This window comes from Tenrec ecaudatus, chromosome 1 (genome assembly GCF_050624435.1).
Source record: "Tenrec ecaudatus isolate mTenEca1 chromosome 1, mTenEca1.hap1, whole genome shotgun sequence".
NCBI lineage: Eukaryota > Metazoa > Chordata > Mammalia > Afrosoricida > Tenrecidae > Tenrec > Tenrec ecaudatus.
Window position 1 is genome coordinate 74,612,750 of NC_134530.1, and position 21,435 is coordinate 74,634,184.

The 21,435-nt window shown below is 39.2% G+C and overlaps 1 protein-coding gene and 1 pseudogene across 1 annotated transcript in view; one reads left to right on the top strand and one right to left on the bottom strand.

Moving 5' to 3' along the window:
* AGBL4 (AGBL carboxypeptidase 4) overlaps nucleotides 1-21,435 on the bottom strand; it is a 1,434,684-nt gene that overhangs the window by 989,023 nt on the left and 424,226 nt on the right. The window lies entirely within an intron of this gene.
* LOC142438025 (U1 spliceosomal RNA) lies at nucleotides 6,295-6,438 on the top strand (annotated as a pseudogene).

The window sequence follows — 21,435 nt, forward strand, 5'->3', positions numbered from 1 at the left end:
ATGCTTCCCTTCATGGCTAAGAAGAGGTGTTTTAGACAAAATGAGTGTGTCTTTAATGTGTTGTAACTTATTTGCTGCTCTATAAACCTTTTAATTATGAGTATTGTTCGTGGTTTCTGTGCAGCCACTGCAATGAATTCACAACCCCAGCAGAGCAGTAGAGTATCACGGGCAGGATGGTGGGTGTCAGAATAAGGCTGAGGAAGTAAGAAAGTACAGGAATGCCTGACCCCTGTCTTGTGGCAATTGGCATTTGGTTGGTATGGAGTTGGAGTCTCCTTTTCTCTTGTTACGTCCGAGGTCACAGAGGTGACTCAGTGCATTCACTCAGCTCGCAAACGCTAGACACTGTTGTGGACACTGCATCGGCGAATCCAGTTAGTTCCTATTTTATAAATGAAGAAACAGGTGCAGAGAGTTTCTAGTTAAGATTGGTGAAGATACATGGCCATAAATGAAAGCCATGGGTTAAATCTGAAACCCATGTTCTTCAGCATATTAACTCGAACTCTCATGGCCAAGACAGTGCTTTATACTCCTGTCAAGAATTACACTCTCTAAAACTCACAAGGACAGGTCTACTCTGTCCCTATAAGGTCACTGTAAGTCAGCAGCTACTCAACGACATTGAGTTTGGGGGTTTTGTTTGTTTGTTTTGGATCATGGCCACAAGTTACCATCATTTGGAAATAGGCTCATTGCTCCCCCTACAAATATGTTGACTACATAGCATGTTTTCCAGAAAGAGAAAGCATTAAAATAAAATAACTCCATCTCCAGTCACATATATAGGGACAAAGGGGTACAGTCCAGGGATGTTACTGCCATCAAGTTGATTGTGACACGTGGACTGTAGTAGGAGAGAGTAGAGCTTCCCCTGTGAGTATCCTAGATTGTAACTCCTTACAAGAGTAGAAAGCCCCTCTTTCACCTGCAGAGTGACTAGTAGTTTCAAACTGCTTACCTTGCGGTTAGCAGCCCAACATGCAATGACTGTGTCACCGGGGCTACAGCAGAGGTTATTGTTGAGCTTAATTTTATGTCTAACTCATAGTCTACTTAGTTTGGGGATAAGGAAATGTCGAACACACCAGCTCAAACAATTTTATTGCTACATTTAGTAAAACACATGGTCTTTGGATATGTATGTTCTGATTTTCAAACTTATATAATCAATTGCCCATTTACATATACATTTGATTGTGCAATAGTCACCTAATGTGTAACAGAACCAAAACAATTTTAATACTTCACTCCCCAAATCTGTTCTTCCATCCGCCTTTCCAATGATACCGCAATTTACTCATATGCTCAGGTCCAAGGCCAAGGAATCAGCATGATTCTTTGTTGTCTTTCAAATGCAACCTAAGCAGAGTATGTTGACAAAACCAAAATCTGTTCACTTCTTGATATCTTTATTATTATCGTTCTGCTGCAAGCCACCCACATCTCTCATTTGAGTTATTATTTCAATGGCCTCCTATTGGTCTCTCAATCTTTTCTGATACAATCTATTCCTACATACCAGTTGAAGTGATCTCTCTTGTGTCTCTTAAGTCTAAATATGTTATTTCCCATATTGATACACCCTGGTGGTTTCCTATCATACTGAAGAAATTCTAAACTGCTTAACTTAAGTTATAAAGATCTGTTAGATATGGCTCCTAACTATCTTTCCAACTTCATTTTCAATCGCTTTTCACCTCACTATTCTCCTACCATCCTTGTATGTGTGTGTGTGTGTGTGTGTGCACATGCATGTGTGTATGTGTGTAAATCACAAAAGTTTGTTTTCTCCTTAGGGTCTATTCTACTGATCATGATTCAAATGCCTCTTCCTTAGTGAGTCCTTCCCTTATCACCTTATATAAGATAGTCTTTGTTTATATATACGTTATAAGTACAATCATGTATACTTGTTTATTGTCCCTTACCATTAAAATGGGTAGTTCATGTCTTATTCAAAGCTGCATGGACTCAATGAACAATCGATCATTGAGGATAACGGTTGGAACCCAGCAGGGGGTGTAGGGATCCTATTGTCATTCTCCTTGTGGTATCATGACATCAGTTCTGACTCAGGAAGACCCTGTGCACAACAGAACAAAAGGAGCCCAGTCTTGTATCATTCTCACAATTGTCCTTATAATTGAGCCTGTTCTGTCACTCCATCTTATTAACCATCTATCTTCCTCTTCCTTTTAAAGGGACTGATCCCTCCTTCTAACATGTCCAAAGTAGGTGAGACAAAGTCTTACCAACTTTACTTCTAGAAAGCATATCGGCTATACATCTCCTCAAATTGATTTATTAATTCTTTTGGTGGTCCACAGTATATTTAATAATCTTTACCAATTCTTCACCATTTTTAATAGCATGTAGAAATGCATAGGATAAAGCAGATGCTCACAAAATATGGCCCTCAGACACTTGAACCTGTAATTAATATTTGTCCTATTAGATTTTTCTAGTCAGTTCAAGCATGGCAAATTTCTATATCAGAGTTCCCTCCTATTAGTAGTAGAATAATAAGGAAGTATTTTGCCTCTTAGAGCTTCAATATTCATATGTGAACTGTGATTTAGAAATTCTTACTTGAAATCCTTTAGAGACCAAATGAAACAGCTTGTAAAGGACCTATAAATATTTGTCTTTTGAAAATACTGATTCTCCCTGTTCTTTGGTTGTCATAAGGAACAAATGAGATAGTTGGTGTAAAAAGTACTCTATAAACTGTGAGGCTCTATTTTATTGTAGGATGGATATTCCCAGGCAGAGTTAAACAGACAAACAGTTGAATTCACATTCATTAGATTCTAGTTGATAAATAAAATGTTTTCAAATATCATTTTTGGATCTGTCAGGATCAAACAGAATTCTCCTCGCCAGCAAGCAATGCAGGCTCTGCCCAAAGCCATTAGCACCACACAATCCAAGCTTGGCAAAGTTAACCTTCCTATTGGCAGATGGAGTTTTCAATTAACAGATGGGAATCTGGCTCTTGAAGCAGTTTAGGGCAGGACTCAAAGGTGCTCTGGGTACATCACTTGTAGCCTCACTGGTTGTTGGGACTCTATCTCATTCATCTGCTCATGTAGGCTGCCTGTAGTTCCTCAGACAGACGGGAAAAGGAATTTCCCAGGACAGTATCTGTGATGTTTAACACTGCCCCAACATAGATGTCCATTTAGCTGGAAAACGGAATTATTCAGTAGTTTCTCCAAAAAATTCATGTGGATTTCAATGGCAATAGTCTGTGCCTTTTCAGAGTTGCAAAACCTGATTATCAGCAAAGAGTTACTTTGTGAGCTTCTGTTTTTATGCAAACTACCATCTCAACTGGGTCCTATTTCAACAGTTATTCACCATTTATTGAGCACTGATAATGCTGACTCTCTAATCATGTCATCAGTGGTCCATCACGTTCCTGTGGGCGATGGGGAGACATAGGAACACGTTAACTATCAGTGTGGCATTTGATGTGCAGTAGTGAAACTGTGATTGCCTGAGTTATTTGAATTTTAGCTACACAAGGAAAATGGTGAACATATTTCTGCAATGGAAAATTAAGATATCTGTCTTACTGTCTTTACAGAATTAAGAGGAGCAGGGAGATTCAGGAGAATGAAAATACAAAACAAATGGTTCTGACAGCTAAAAGGGAAATCACATGAAAACCTCATTCATTCCTCAAAGGGATGTACAATGTGTAACTTCTAGGTCTTTGATAATGCTGTTCTCTACCTGGGAACACACTTTCACCAACCCTCTACTAGTTAAAAATCACTATAAAGTTAAAATGCTAACTCGTCCATGTGACCTGGAGTGACTATCGTATCTTCCTATATATCATGTTCTTCATCTTAAATATTGGCTGTTTTCAAGTCCTTTCAAATACTTTTTATTCATCATATTTTGAGTAGAGACTGTACTGTTCTATCCACGCCTAAATCTTGTCCTACATCCTCTCCCAGACAAGTAGGGGCTCAGGCAAGGAATCGGCAGCACCTGTCTAGGAAGGAAAGTAGTGGTATTTGGACCCTAGTGTGTTTTTGTTTATTGGATGAAGACAATAGCACAAGATTTGCCAGTCCCAAAGATTAGAATGTTTTTGGAAAAGTATAACCATCATAATCCAGGTTATGAGAATATATTACTCAAGGGAATAATTGCAGAAAATTGCTGCAGTGTGATTTTCTCCTTGAATTTAAATCTGTGTTTAGAATTGCTAATAGCCAAGAGATAACCCCTCTGAACCACTTGAGGCAGAGTGCATTGTTTCTGCTGACCTTTATCTGGACAATCAAATAATAAAGTCAAACTGGCAACGAAAGGCAAGCTCCAAGCTAACTCTAAAATAGTTGCATTGTTATTTGCTCAGTAAACTGCAGATCATTACATTTTTTTAAAGTAAATTAAGAGTACACTTCATAAAATTTAAAAGTCCTCAGTTACCGTATCTCTTATTCCCTGGGGGAGTCTCTAGTGTGTGTCTTGTACAATCAGCTAACTTTTTACATGGAATATGAGTGGTTGGGACAGCATTTTTAAAAACCATCATATGCATTACCAGCAGGTGAGTTCTGATCCCATCGTTTATTTTTGGACAGGAGGTAAAAATCTGTAATGAAAATTACCCAAATCTGAGATGCAACTGTAACTTGAGCTTTCTGTTTCATATTAGGAAGCTCAATAAATCAAGAGGTGTAATACTGAAATAAAGCTGGAAGGTCCGTCACAATCACTCAGTGCCACGGCTGGGCTCCATGGTGAGTTGTGAGATGCCTTCAAGTGTTCCTGGAGGATCTCAGGCCTCATTGTGCCTCAGAACTTGCTCATCACGTTCAGATGCTAGAATTCCCTATAAATACCTGTTCCAGAAAAGTGCTTTGGCAGAGACAAACTTGATAACAATGATCTATAAAGGTACGGGGTCCCTGTGTGGCCCAAATAGTTAAGACTGCTAACTGGAAGGCTAGCAGTTCAAACCCACTAAAAGACAAAAGATACCTTCAGAAAACAGGCCTGGCAATCTACTCCCAACCAAAGCAATTTAAGAGGTCATTTGTGAGTCAGGATATACCTAAAAGCAGTAACAACAAAACGATAGAGGTACAGAAAAAATGGAACCATTTTTGGCATAAGTTTGGGCTCTGTATACTTACTTCATCCTCACTGTGGGTCCTCAGGCAAGTCGATGAAAGAGAAGTTTTCTCAATTCACTTTTAAAATGAAGAAGATACTATTAAATAGATTGGATAGCTGTGACCAATATGTCTTTCTTCTTGTTCAAGACTGTATCTCAGTAGACCTTGCTATGGTGGTGCAGTGGTTAAGCAGTGGGGTGCGATCTGCACGGTCAGCAGTTTGAAACCCCCACCATTCTCCTCCTGTAAACAGCTACAGTTCAGAAACCCACAGGGGTTGATATGAGTAAGCATTGACTGATGGCCGCAAATTTGGAGTTTTCTGTGACTGGCTACTGACCAAAGGTGTAGGGACAGAAATCATGTATGCACTTCCTGCCCTGGACATAAAATCCCATATGCAATCAATTTATGATCTTTTCCCATCCTACAGAGGAGGGCAGCGCTCTAAAGCTGAAGGCTACCAGATACTTGAAGTACCACTTGAAGAAAAGCCGTCTACAGAAGGCTTTTCAAATCAATCTCCAGTGTGGGTAAACAACATTTATTTTGTTAAACCACTGGAATTTAATTTTACTACTACTATTATTATAGCAGCTAGTACAACTCACATAGACTTATTTAATTACCCGCTCAAAAAATTTTTGGAAAGATTAAATACAATTTATATAAAAACAGTATGACACATGCCATGAGTGAGGGATGCAATCAATATCAGCTGAACTGTTATCTGATAATTCAGAACTGATCCAAAGTCACAGAAAAAATTAGGTCCAGTGTTAGGACTAGACACTAGGCGAACATTCTTCCCACCAGCCTGGACTTCACCTTGGGTGAGTCTAATAAAATCTCTGAGATGTAGTTCCTTTGCCTATTACACACAGGAGTTTGTTCAGGCTTTAATTAACACATATTTATTATGGCTCTACTTTGTGCTGTGTATACTTAATCTAGGAATTAAGTATATAATTTGATCAAGGAAAAGAAAACAAAACCTTGCCTTCCTGAAGAAACAAACAAACATGTAAAAGAACAAAATCACAGTAAACTTTCTCTGTCAGAAAAGGAAACAAGTGTAATAAAATATGGAGCGACTCAGTGACCAGATTGTACGGTCAAAAAGGCTTCATTAAAGAAGAAATATTTAATACTTACCTTGCAGGGGAAATGCCATGGCCATGAAGGTGGCTTTCCCTCGCAAGGCTTATCCATTGCACTCCGGATATGCTGGCCGCTGCAATTTCCCCAAATGTTGGGAACTCGACTGCATAATTTGTGGTAGTGTGGTATAATTTTAAAGGAAAAAAATAGAAGTAACAGTTAAGCTTTCAAGAGAGGTTTATCTTGGAAGAAATACAGTAAGGATGTTCCTTGGAAGCAAATATAGTGAGACTTTGTCTCATACACTTTGGATATGTTTTATTGGTGCTATATGGCAAAATGACTGGCTCATCTCTTCCTTGTGACCCTTCTGTGAGGAGACGTCCAATTGTCTACAGATGGGCACTGGGTCTCCACTGCATGCCTTGCCCACCACCCAGCTGCTATTCACATCGGTTATGATTTTGTTCTGGGTCCTAGATGCCTGATCCCTGAACATGCACACTGCTATAGATAAGATTCCACAACACAGGGAATTCAGGATAGGTAAATCCCTCGGGACCAACAATAATAATAGAGATACCAGGAGGTTAAGGGGAAGGTCAGGGGAGAAAGGGAGAATCGATCACAAGAATCAACATGTAACCCCCTCCCAGGGGGATGGATAACAGAAACGTGTGTGAAGGGTGACAGAGGACAATATAAGATATGAAAATAATAATCTATAACTTATCAATGGTTCATGAGGGAGGGCAGGCAGGGAGGGAGGGGGAAAATGAGGAGTTGATAACAAAGGCTCAAGTAGAAAGAAAAAGTTTGAAAATAATGACAGCATATGTCCAAATGTGCTTGACAGAATGGATGATTGTATGGATTATGATAAGAGATGTAATAGCCCCAATAAAATTATTAAATTACAATAAATAAATAAGTAGGACCTCAAAAAGAAAAAGAGGAAGGGCCTCCACAAGCTAGATCGTTGACACAGTGACTGTAACAATAGACTCAAACATAAGAACAATTGTGAGGATGGCACAAGACCTGTTGTTTCGTTCTAATTGGGTCCAGGGCACCTCACAACAACAGACATTTAGTTTGAGACCACAATAACGAGGATTTCAGGGTAACAGAATTCTAGACAGAGGTACAGCCAGAGCAAAGGCCCTAGTGCAGTGATGAGTTCAGCTGGTGCGCTGTGCTGACAGGAAAGCCCAGAGCTACTACTCTCACTGTCTAAATAGAAAGGAATTTGACGTTTGCTAATCTAACTTTCCTTTACTGCATTCCTCCAGTAAGACTGAGCGTTGGAGTTTTACACACCCTCAGCTTGGAATGTAGATATGGTATCCATGTATTTGTTAACTTAATTTACTAACTTAACTTCTCTAAGGCTCAATTTTTCCATCTACAAAATGGGGACAATACACATATAGGATATGGGATTGCTCTGAGAATGCCTGTCACAGTGCCAGGCATTTTACCCCAAACTCACCAGCAGAGTCAACTTTTGGAGGCACTGTAGGACAGAATAGAACTTCCCCTGTGGGTCCATTCAGAGCGATGGATGGCCTCTTTCTCCAGGTAGCATCTGGTGAGTTTTCACTACTGCCCTTCAGATTAGCAGCGCAGCGAGTCAACCCACCACAACACCTAGCTCTGAACATGACAGGCACACCGAACATGCCACGAGACGTTAGCAATTTACCAATGTTACAAAGGCAATCTCAGATGCAGATGAACAGAAACCAAGCTTATATGTTCTGGATTTCTAGGTCTTTATGTCAGAAAGAGCATTTAGAAAACAGTATCATCTAGAAATTGTTTTACAGCTGACCTCTGAAATCTTTATGACTTTTATCTGTAATAAACAATTATAAAACAATTAAGATCCAGAGTACGCATGCGTATGTCACTCACTTAAGCCCATCCTGCTATTTGACCTTGCACATAATTCAGTAAGTCCTTACATCTTTAGGTGTCTGTACAATAATGATGAGACTTAAGCTCAGGTACTTTGTATACATCACCAAAAAGACTAATTGTTAAGAACGGGCACAATGTTTGGGACCGAGTCAGTGAAAATGAGGTAAGCCCTCAATGAAATGGAGTGACACACAGCCATGAGACTCAATCCTATCAATGACCATGCTTTCTTAAGTCGTCCTTTAACCCACCTATTACTATCCCAACACATAAGGTAAGGCAGGCACGTATCATTTGTCATGTGACAGACGTGAAAGTAGAGCAGAATATGGCAGAGCTAAGACTAAACTTCTGTCCTCTTGATGCCATGCTGCCTCCAGCTCTAAGTATTTTGGAGTTAATTAGCTCAGCACATTTCTGATATCTTCTGAATTTATTTGGATTGCCCCAAAAGGCACCAGGACCCAATGCTTGGAATCAGAACTCTTCTCTCTCAATTCACCAGATACATAGCTCAGAATGCCATACATTCTGCTCCAATATCAAATTATTGCAGTCATCATTTTGTGACCATTCAACCTTGGCTGGGACCAGTAAGTTGATGAACACACACACACACACACACAAAAGGCTTAGCTGATGAAGTAGCATTTAACATGGGGGCGGGGAGGAGTGGAAGAAAATCAGACAACCCCCAGATTACGTTCTATAAATCTCTTATGTCTGCATTTGCATGCTTAAAAGAAAAGATTTGGGAATCCTCCAGTGAGTGTAACTTCACATGTTATTCATAGTTCTTTCCTTGATTACCCAACTTCTGGTGTTAAAAATTTGAAAGAATGTTTCTGAAGAAGGCTGAATTCTATGAAAATTAATGAAAGCGTTTATTAATCTCTCCCATCTAGAAACCTATTAACCTATTTACTTTCCCTATTTCTAAAACTTTTTCCTGCAAACTATTTCTCTCAGGTATGTATTCCTGGAATTATAAAAGGAAACCGAAGATTAATTTTTCATACTTTTCACACTCCATTCAAATCTTAAGGACATTAAGGTAGAGTAAAAAATGACCCAGGAACCTCTGAATGTTACCTAACATGACAAAAGGAGCCTAGCGGCACAATGGTTCATAACTGGACGGCAGTCCGCCTGGTCGGCAGCGAGAAGCCGCCAGGTGCGCAGGGGGAGGAAGACAGGCCTCTGCTGCTGCGGAGCTACAATCCCAGGAAATCCTCAGGGTCGCTGAGTCAGAATCAGGACAGCGCGAGCTTGGTGTTAATGGACTGTAGATTCCAATTGCTAACTTCTATCAGCTCCACACACTTATCTAACAATAAACTCAAAATTCTGTCTTTGAGTCTCACATGTATGTCAAATTGAGCATGAACAATACTGAATTCCTCATCTCCACACTTCAATTCTCTTCTATCTCCATGATTGTAAGTAACGATTTTGGATACCAAAATATGCAGGATGAAAACAATGTACCATCCTTGATTTCTCTCTTTTTCTCACTCTTTCTATGCAACCCACATGGATATTGAAATCTCCGGCCTTTGAACAGCTTTTTCATGCCGACTAATACAACTCTGCTCTAAGCTGCTACCGCCCTCCCTGCAGTATTGTGCAGTTCTAACGGCCCTCACTGATTTCACAAGCAGGCCCTGATTATCAGATAAACAGATATATCTGATTCTATCATTCCCTTACTCACTGGCTCCCAGTCGACAGGCCACCTTCCATTTCACCTTCTGCTCTCTGAATCATCTATTTCCCGCCAGCATTGTAACCTTTGAGTTGCTTTCAACACATCTAGTTACTTTCTGCTGAAGGCCTTTCTATTTGCTGTCCCCTTTGCTTGGAACACATGCTCCGCAGATTCTGGTGACTGTCCTCGCTTCATTCAGTTCTCTAGTAAACATTCATCTCCTCTGAGGCAGGGGTGGGAGTGGGGAGGAGGCATACCGGTGATATCTTCAAAGTGAAGCAGGTACAAATTAGCGGTTATTTCCCTTCCTAGTACTGCTTACAGTGCTTCTCAACCTGTGGGTCGCAATCCTTTAGACAGGAGTCGCCCAGTTCATAACAGTAGCAAAAGTAGAGTTATGAAGTAGCAATGAAAATAATGCTTTGGTTGGGGGGGTCACCACCACATGAGGAACTATATTCAAGGGCTGTGGCATTAGGGAGGTTGAGACCCACTGGCTTAGAGTTACCAGTCCTTCTGAGGATTCTCCCTATCACGAGCCAGTCACTTTTGAGGGTAAACCTCTCCCCCACAGCAATGAAGAAATAAGGTAAGTTAAAAACAAGTCTCCCTTTTTTTTTAAATTCAAGACAATTTAGACCCATAGGACATAGGAAACATCATGAAACATCATGAGCTGATAAGCAAGATCATTCCAGTGTTCCTATCCCCCAATAATTAATATATTTTGTGGCAGAACTGTCTTATCTTATATAACTATGTTTCAAAAACTAAGACTTACTGTTTCAGAAAACTATTGATTTATTAATCATTGTCCACTCTTCACATCTTCCTTTCGTAGAAAGCAGAAAAGCTGTTTCCAAATACTGTCCTGAATGAATGCTCGGATAAACCAGACATTGGCTTCTCCCCGGGCCTCCGAATATTCAAAGAGGCCATTAATCTAGTAAACTGGATGTCCAAAAAATAAATGACTGCTTATTAGTTAGGCTGATTGAGTATGTGCTTCCTAAGGCAGATGAGCATTTTTCTCTGGCAAACAAATGTCTTTTCTATCACCTTACATGTTTCTAATACTCCCTCTTCATCACTTCAAAATGTTGAAAAATAGGACACTATCAGAACAGACATGCTAAAAATTATTTTTTTAGTTTGATTTCAATTTGCATGGCAAATGTAAATTCAAAGCAAAGTGACCTTGGTTATAAAAAACAAGGAGGCAGCAGGAGGATTGATGGTTCCTGCCATTGGTATTTCATCGAGACAGGCAGGCAAGAAGCATGGACTGGTGAGCCTGTGGCCCTGAAAGCAGCTCAGCTGGTGATGCCTTCCCATGAAGAATAATTTCAATGTAAACAAAGGGAGCTGTGCTGATACCTGATGGTAGCCTAAAGGGAAGGGTCACTTTCCAAAGAGGTGCTTCAAAATCAGACCAAACAATCAACTTCACCCAATTAACATCAAAGCAGCATGTCCTACACTCTCAAATTAGACCAAAGATTTAGTGACTCTGGCATGGAAAGGTGAAGATCCTGTCCACCAAAATACATGTTAAACTTTGCTCCCTGAGTCACATGAGCAGGCAAAGGTGCCAAATAAAGTGATTGGGGCCAAAAAGCTAGGGCCAGACCTAGATAAAATTGGTCTACAAAGGGGCCTAGGTGCTACTCTATGCCTGCCAGGGGATTTCTCTCACTTAAACTTCTCTGGACTGCTGCAGACGTTCGCCCTTTGTACTTTCCTGACTCTGCAGAAAGTCCACAACTATACACAAAGATTGCTCTTTGATGGTGGGCATTGATGGCAGCTTGTCAAGGCCTTGTTTCATCAATGTATGTAGGTACTGACGATTAACTATGGATAGCTTAACCCAAGCCTATGCCTAGAAGAGCCAGACCAAGTAACAAAACACAGAAGAGGAGGGCTAGAGAGAGAGTTTCAACAGATAATCAAATTCTGTAAGAACTACCGGTATCGTGATATGATTGAACTATTAAATTGTTTCATATGTGGATTATATACCAATAAAACTCATTTAAAAAAAGAACAAGTCTACGCAAAAAAAAAAAAAAGATAAACAACAATGCCCCCCTGCCCACCCCAGTTATTGGATTCAGGATATTCAAACTCTATCAAGTGGTTAAAGAGCCCTGGTGGTGTAGTGGTGCTAAGCACGGGGTTACCAATTGAAAGGCTGGTAGTTTGAACCAGCCAGCTGCCCTGCAGGAGCTTGAGGCAGTCTGTCCCTTAGGAATGTACAGTTTCAGAAACCTTAGGGAACAGTCTACTCTCTTCTGTAGGGTTGTCATGATTTGTAAATGGTTCAATTGCAGTGGGTTTGGTTTTATTAAATGAATCTAATAGACTCTGTGAACTCGGCTTCCCAACAAACATATGAGCTGGCATTATAATGCCCACTTTTCAATTAGGGAAGCCGAGGCTTAAAAAAAGAAAAGGGATTTTCCCAAAGGTCTTAGTCCCCAAATATGGGTGACTACTCTAAGTTTCACTCTACCCATTCTGTAAACAGGAGATAATAACTTATTTTATGTGTTGTAAGGAATAACAAGGAACAGTGCTCAGCATAGACTCAAAGTACCTGCTTATCTCTATGGATTTATATCTGGGTACCTCCTCCCTCGCCATTATACAGAATGATATTCAGTTATCTTCTAACTTAGACACTTGATCCACCTCATTTTGTCCAAATATTACATATCCTATTGGTTTCACGCCTACTTCTTAAGGCTCATTTCTCTCCACGACAATCCCTATCTCTATCATCCACTGCATCACAATCAGTACTAAAATTACCTTTAAAGGGATGATGATCAATGACTTGAATATTTTTTTCTGTGAAACAACTCATTCAATCTATGGTTAGATGTGCATGTTTTCAAATTTACATTATAAATGTCATGGAATTTAATTGAGGAATCTGTTAAAAAAAAACAAAAGTGTTTTATTGAGAGAAAAAAAATCCATGAATTATGAGACACAGAGATAAGAAACTCTCAATATTTTTGAATAGTATGAATTAAAGTGATTTTACCCTGTAATAAAACAAATGTGACCACTTAGTTTACAGACGTGTAAGGATCACAACGCAGGACCAAAATCCATTTGCAGAGTCCTCAGTTGACTAAGCCTCCATTGAACTTCTCAGAAAATTGAACAGGTGACCGAACAGTCTTATCAACGAGTGAGTGAACTGGCAAGTGGAGTACTGAGGATAAAGTTTGTTTTAAATGTGAGCTTACTATTTATTTTCTATTTTGGCCTATTTTTAAGTCATTCTGGTTTTTATAACTTTCTGCTTTCTTTTAGAATGCAACAATTTTTGTTTCTTTTTTTGGTGTTCTCGGATTTTTGTTGTTGTTTTCTTTTTGTATGATTTTCATTATATAAAATCCAGGATAGATAAGCCTATAGCGACAACAACTAGGTCAATAGTTTCTTGCAGTTATGACGGTGGAGGTTGGAGGGATAGGATACACTAATAACAATGGATGCAAGAATTTAAAAAAATGCTTCAAAGCCGACTATGGTAATGATCACACAAGTACTTTTGCTGTACTTGGATCATTGATTTGTACGCAATTATGTGTCGATAAAGTTGAGTTTTTTGTTTGTTTTGCTTGTTTGTTTTAAGCACAGCCAAAATGCTCCCTAGAAGCTAGATGGAGAGATTCCATCTCACATGCATGCTATCAGGAGAGCTCAGTCCCTGGATGAGGACACCATGCTTGGTAAAGAGCCAAAAGAGAAAGAGCCTTGACAAGATGGACTAACACAGTGGGCGCAACCATGAACTCAGCCACAGCAATAGTGAGGACGGTACAGGGCCAGGCAGAGATTTCTTCCATTGTACATAGGGTAGCTATGAATCAGAACCAACTCAATAGCACCTAAGGACGACAACATTACATATGGAATCATCTTTGGATTTAGGTGAAATTGAGACTTCAAGAAATGACCTTAGAACAGTCATTGAAAGATAATCTGGTTTCCAGACAGAGGATGGTAATGAGCTAAATCTAAAATGTGCTGAATCTGAAGTATTATGGAACTTTTCCAGTACACTCCTCTAGACAGCCAATAATCGCATCTATGTGTCTGAACGGCAGGAAAGAGAGCCCAGCTGTATTTTCAATCAGGGTATCAAATCTATTGGCACATAGAGAGTGTATGTGACCCAAGAGAGAGGGAAGAGTTCCCAGTGGGAGGAGAGGAAGACTGAAAACAAGACTTGAGAAGCACCAAAATGCAGGGGCTCGATGCAGCAAGTAAAGGTGATAGGAGACTTGGAAAGATAACCTGAGAAAAAAATTAAACATGGCATCCATATCCTCATTTCAAAAGTCATATGCATTACTTTCTGTTCTTCTTAGAACAGAATTTTTATGATGGCAGATGAGCCTGGTTTAATTTGAACCTCAAAAGTGTGCAGGGTTTACTGGGCTCAAGACCCCAACTAATACTATTTAAAATTCCATTGTGTTCTCTCTTGAGCAGAAGTAGTGAGGCACTTTCACCTATATAGCAAGCATTAATGATGCCTACACAGAATATAAATGTCTTCTCTGGTGAAAAAATAATGCACTGCAATAATTTCCCTACCTAGAATTAATGAAGGGGTCAGATGTTGAGAATGAGCTGTTTGAAATTAAATTACAATCACGTACATCTAGAAGATTGTTACTGAGGTAAGGGAAGTTGTGTATATATGTAGGGGCATACCCTTGGTCTTAATTTTCACCAAGCCCTTAAAATACTTTCTTGTTTAGTAGTCTCATATAAAGAAATAAATGTCAGCACATACTTTATAATGTTAGACAGGAGGAGACAGAATCCTCCTGATCAATTATTTTAATTCATTCACTCATTCAAAAATAAATAAATAAATGTTTAGCATTAATTAGGTACTAGTAATTCTTTTGCATATTGGGGATATATAGAAGAATATGACATATTATTTTCTATTAGAGAGTTAATAAATATTAATAAAACAGATAAAGTCATAAATTATTGTGTAGTGTGTAGGTAAAATACAAATTACTACAGACATATAGAAATGGTTTCCGTAATTTACCTGGAATTCTTTTCTACAGGCTTTAAAGCTTCACATCAAATATTGAAAGACTCTGTCCTAGGGTTACTATGACCTTGGGTTCCATACTATGTGTTAACCACTTCACAGTTATATAACTTAACCTCCAACAGCATCATGCGAGTACATTTACTTACGCCATATTTCCATGAATAACTAAGGTGAAAAGGCATTAAGGTAGGTGCTCAAGCTCACAGACATGGCAACTAGTAGATTCCCATAGGACCCTGATGACACAACGGTGAAGTGTTCCGCTACGAACTGAGAGGTCAGCAGTTAAAACTCACCAGTAGTTCTGCAGCAGAAAAGATATGATGAGCTAGTCCTGTAAAATTACAAACGGTGACTCATCTCCTCCCCACTACCCTCCTGCAAGGAATGTCCAGTTGTCTACAGATGGGCATTGGATCCCCATCATGCACTCCCTTCATTCAAGATGATATGATTTTTCCCCCTGCCTTTGTTGTTTGAAACCTGGTCCCCTCGGCCCTTCATGATCACACATGTTGATGTGCTGCTTCGATGTGGGCTTTGTTGCTGCCGAGCTAGATGGCCACTTGTTTGCCTTCAAGCCTTTAAGACCCCAGATGCTATATCTTTTTGATAGCCGGGCACCATCAGCTTTCTTCACCACGTTTGCTTATGCACACAGCTGTCTTCAGTGATCATCTCAGAAAGGTGAGTATCACGGAATGACCGTTTAGCTGAGCAAGGTGCTATTGTATTGAGGTAGTGCACGCAAGGAGGCCCAATGTCCACCTGCTACCTACTACTGAACCTATAAATATTTGTACATAGGTCTATTTTCCCCATAATCATAAATATAATTACATATGTACATATCTGTATTTAGGCAGTGTAGCAATAATGAAACTCACAACCTTCCGCTAGTTCTTAAACGCTTCCTCCCTCCCAACTATCATGATCCAAATTCTACCTTGCAAACCTGGTTAGACCAGAGGATGCACAGCGGTACCGTTGGGATCTGGAAACACAGGGAGTCTAGGACAGATGAACCCCTCGGGATCCACAGTGAGAGTGGCAATACCAGAAGGGAAGGTGGTTAGAAAGGGGGAACCCATCTCGGGGATCCATATATAACCTCCTCTCTGGGGGCTGGGCAGTGGGAAAGTGGGTGAAGGGAGACGCCAGGTAGTGTAAGATAAGATAAAAAGTGATTTATAAATTATTAAGGGTTCACGAGGGAGAGGGCAGTAGAGAGGGAGGGGAAGGGAAAAAAAGGAAAATGAGCTGATTCCAGGAACCCAAGCAGAAGGTGAACTTTGGGAATAATGAGGGCAACGAATGTATAAGGGTGCTTTTATATAATTGATGTATGTATGGATTGTCATAAGAGTTCTATGTGCAAAAAAAAAGAGTTGTATGTGCTCCTTAAAAATGATTTTAAAAATTATAAATGGTACTATTTCACCATTATTTTAATAAGATTGATAAAAATCACTAATACTAATTAATATCATTTTGTGATTGCCACGAAGGTCATAGATAGTTCAGAAGCACTTGCAAAGTGTAAGCCACCGGTCACACCCACAGGCTATCTGGCAGTGGGTCCACGTACATCACATTGGAATTGTGCCCACTGGGTTTTCCCTGGTGGACTCTTTGGTAATGGATCACTAGCCCTTTCTTCAGAAATAACTGTGGGTGGACTTGAGCCTTCACCTTTGAGGTAGCCGCTGAGCATGGTAAACATGTGTGTCCTCCACAGATTCCTACTGAACAAGTGCAAAGGATCTCTTTTGTTTTTTTTGTTTTTAAAGTGTCTCTGGCACAGTGGGGCATGATTCAAAGGTACTATATTACAAAAAACAGTATGAATTTATTCAAAATTACTGAGTTTGAAATCTGCCTCTAATTTAGTGCTATGTGGATTTCTGAGTCTCATCTGTACTGTGAAAATAATTGTAATAATGATACTATTAACAAGAATATACACCTCATAGTGCTGTTTGGAGGAGCCAATTACACAACATCTTAAAAGAACCTATTAAAATACTGGGCACAGAGTACATATTCAAGCAATAAGCATAATTGATTTAGCAGTATCATGATATTTATAATAACTATTATCATCATTTCTCTTCATAAGTTAGCCTCCTAAAAATAAAATAATTGTTCAAAAACAAACATATGCTTGTTTTTCCTAGAAATTCCTGTGGGTGATAATTATCATTTTTGGAGGCTGGTGCCACAAGTCTCTTCTCGGTGCGTCCTTCTCATCACTGATTGTCTGAAATGTGCCTGCTTTCATCAATTCCGAGCAGGGGGCAGGAGAAAATAGAATCGGCCTATTTTAAATAAGATATCTTTGTGAAATCGGAAAAATCTGTTCCTTCATTTTGACAGAGCAAGCCATAATTTTATCTAGCACAGGGAAGGCTCAACTGCATGAGTACAATGCTCTTAGTGGGTGTAAGAGTTATAACCATCATAAATCACACTTTTTATTCCCTTTGAAAAATCCTCTCAATTTATTACATTCACTTCAAAACTTCAGTTTCTTTTTCTAAGACACTTTCCTCTCTATCCGCTCCAACATTCGTTCCATCAAGTGAGTGAGTTGGTGGTGTGGTGAGGAGCACAGAGATCAGAATGTTAATACTCCAAAGGAGAGCTATTCAGGCCGGGCTCATATTGCACAAGAATTTGATTTCTTTCTGTCTATCCACATCCTAGTCACAGATAGCGAGGGACGGGAGCAGATGTACCAAACAAAATTGCTTCCATTTAATAAAACTGAAGCGATATCATCAGCTCCTGTGAGATAGTTTAGAGATTACACATATACCATGACAAAGCACAGAGATAGGTAAAGTCCTAAATGTTGCAGACAGCAATGGATTCTTTCACACCTTAAGATTTGCATGTGCTACATCTTCTGCCTAGGATAGTTCACCTCCAACCCCACCAACTATACGAATACACGCACTACTACACTTTCTTCAAATTACATATATTATCTAGCTCATTAAACTTTTCTAATCATTTTCAGTTTAAGTTAGCTAATCTTTAGTAGAGAGTCTTTATTATAGGTCTACTTTCCCTAACATAATTATCAGTATAATGTGCACTTAACCTCTATAGAGAATGAACAGTGTGGTACAATAACTTGGTCTTCAGCTTTGGGAACTAGCTCTGTAACTTACTAGACACAGAGCTAGAGGAGCTGGAGCTGAACTATAATCCTCTTCAAAAGCATGCAAGAGTCAGGAGGCTGGAAAGAAAGTTAATATCCTTCTTAGCATGGCAAGGAAGAAGAAAACTTGAGTGAGGCACCAAGACAGATATTCACACCTGTCAAATATATTGAGTTTTGGCATCCACGATCATTTGTAAGCAGCTCTGCCTGCCTTGGTGCCCTTTGAGAACCAACAAAGTATACCAGGGTCAAGATTGTTAATGACTAATACAAATCTAGTAGATATTCTTGCATAAGTGAACCAGTCTTGAGCAGAAGAATAATTTGTTCCAAAGACCCACTGTCTTGGCTTGATGGTGCTACTGAAAAGAAATACAGCAAGTGAGCGGTGTTATTAAACACAAATTCATTTTCTCAGAGTTTGTTGTTAGATGCTATCAGAGTAGGCAAAAGGGGTAGGCATTCCACTTCTGGGAAATTGGTCCTTGATCTCTTCCCAGAACAGGAGACTACATTCTGATACAGTGCTGGACAATAGAGTCCCAGGTTTGAGGGGTCTCAAAACGTAACTGGGAAAGAACTGCCTCTTGAATGTAGAGTTGATCTTAATAATATGGATGGAGTAAAGTTTTCAGGATCTTCCATGGCTTATGTGGCACAACTCAAAAATGAGGGGAAAATAGCTGCAAACATCCACTAATAATTGGAACATGGAATGTAGAAAGTATCACTATAGGGCAGTTGGAAGTTGGCAAGAATGAAATGGAGCACATAAAGATTAATATTCCAGGTATGAGTGAGCTGAAACAGACTAGTATTAGCTAATGTGAATCAGATAACCCTCACTGAGCCATTTATCCCTCCACCCTTCAATTAATCCCAAGTGTGTTTATTGGCCAGGTTGGCACAATAAATGGACTAACTCAAACTCACTCACTAACATACTAAAGAAAACCCCATTGTTAAATGTGATAACATTCACAAGTATAGCAATCAGGATTTACAACCTATATTTTGGGGAACACAATTGAGTGCATAACATCTATCATTATCAGCAAATCAAATTTTTTACTCATTAATGGAGTATCAGGACATGAGTTCTTTGGGTAGAGAGAGAAAAGTAAACTATTCAGACTCCTTTTTTTAAAATACCCATTTGTAAAGCACTTTATACAGTTTCTCTTTTTCTTCTCTTATTAATTCTAGGAGAAAGTACTCTGATAATTTTTGAACAGGAAAAACTTAGACTCAGAGATTCATTAACATGTCACTATAAAGCTTGGGCTTTGGCCACAAAACTCGGTTTTCTATGATGCTCATATGTTCGGAGAGCTCTGAAAGAAGACAGTAACCCCTGAGACCCACTGCCAGCTCTTCAATCCTCTACCCCAACAACATGTGAGTTCCCTCAGTTATTCTAACGTCTCTAAGTACCGAAGATATTGAGTATTTTCAAGGCAGTGTTATATTTTATTATCATTCCATATATAGAAAAATTGAGCCTGAAAAGTGATATGATGTTTATTAAAAGTCTCACAAAAATACCAGACCATAAAGACTTATGGAAGTCAAAACTACTGCTCTTTTCCCCAGAAAGATTGTTGATGTGGGTAAGAAATGTAATGAATTTCACATTATCACCTACTCTAGAAACCATCAAGAGGACAGCTTTTAAGAACTATTTGTAGCAACACAATCTTTTTTAAAAAGGAAAATCTTATAAAAGAGAACATCTGCTTTTGGCCAAGATGGTTTAATCGGGAAGAGATTTTCCCCCTTTATTTAAACAACAATAAAAACAAACAAAGCATATAAAATAGCCATTTTTAGATGGTAGCCATCAGCAGATTAGGACAGTAACCTGGGAAAGGCAGCAAACAAACAAGTGGAGCTGCTAGTTACCCCCAGATTCATTTCTAAAGAGAAATTTCCAGGGCATAGTAAAGAGAGCGGAGCCAAAGTGGACCCTGGATTCACACTGAGTTGAGAGACAAATTTGGGAGTTTAGAGAGCACAGAACCCCTCCTCCGTTTAGTTGAGTACTGATCACGACACACGTGTGTGTGTGTGTGTGTGTGTGTGTGTAGAAACTACCTAAGGTGGGAGAAACCCTTGAGCAGAGTACCCCTAAAGAATTTGAAAGTTTACATAGAGAATTGTTCACATTACTAACAAGCAGAATATAGAAACCTCAAAGAAAATAAGGCATCAAATCACATTGCCTTAAATTTTTGAGAATTTACTCTCAAACCAAAGGCTGCTCTGGTTAAGTAAAACACAGCTGGAAAGCGAGCCTCAAAGAGTCCGTTTTCAAGTCTCTCACGGGCCTTCATTGACAGACAGAATAACAGCTCAAAAACAAACACAAATAAAATGAAAAGAATTCAAAATATCCAGCATTCAAAAATGTAAAATTCACAGTGATTGGCATTAAAAAGAAAGTTAGTAAACAAACAAAGAAACCCCCCCAAAAACACAAAAACAGGAAAATTAACTAATGGGCAAAAACTAGAAGTTACCCATTGAAGGCCACGAGGACTTGAAGTTCTTACTGATAAAGATCAAATATTGCAAACTCATCAAAATGGAATGCACCTCTATATAAAGAAAACAAAAAATCTTCACATCACGACCAATATGTAACAATGATAAACAGACAAATTACTTAAATTGTCAAATACTTCATTCATTTTGGCCCGCAATCAATGTCCATGAAAGCAGAAATCAGGTAGTCAATAGACCTACTGTGTTGCACAGATGTGCTACAAAGGAAGTCTTTAAATTATTTAAAAACATTTTTTCAATCATCCAATATGCTTGTGAGTAAGGAATACATGAGATGAATTAGTGCTTTTGAATTATGGCATTGGAAAGGAATACTGAATGTACACTGGACTACCAGGAGAACAAATAAATCTGTCTTAAAAGAAGTACAGCAGAACGTTCCCTGGAAGCAAGCAAGGCAAGACTTTTTCCCAGTTACTTTGGACTGTTATCAGGAGGATAAGTCCTCGGGGAAGGACATCGTGCTTGGTAAAGCAGAGGCTCAGTGAAAAAGAAGACAATGAGATGATTGGACACAGTGGCTACAACAATAGGGGCAGATTTAGTTATGATTGTGAAGATAGTGTCATATAGGGAAGTGCTTTGTTTTGTTATATATGAAGTAGCTATGAGTAGGAGCATCTAATAACAACAACAGCCATAACGGAATAATCAGTAGCACTCAGGATAAAAACTAAGACAAACAAAGAGCAACAGCAACTTTATCACAAGAAACAAGGCA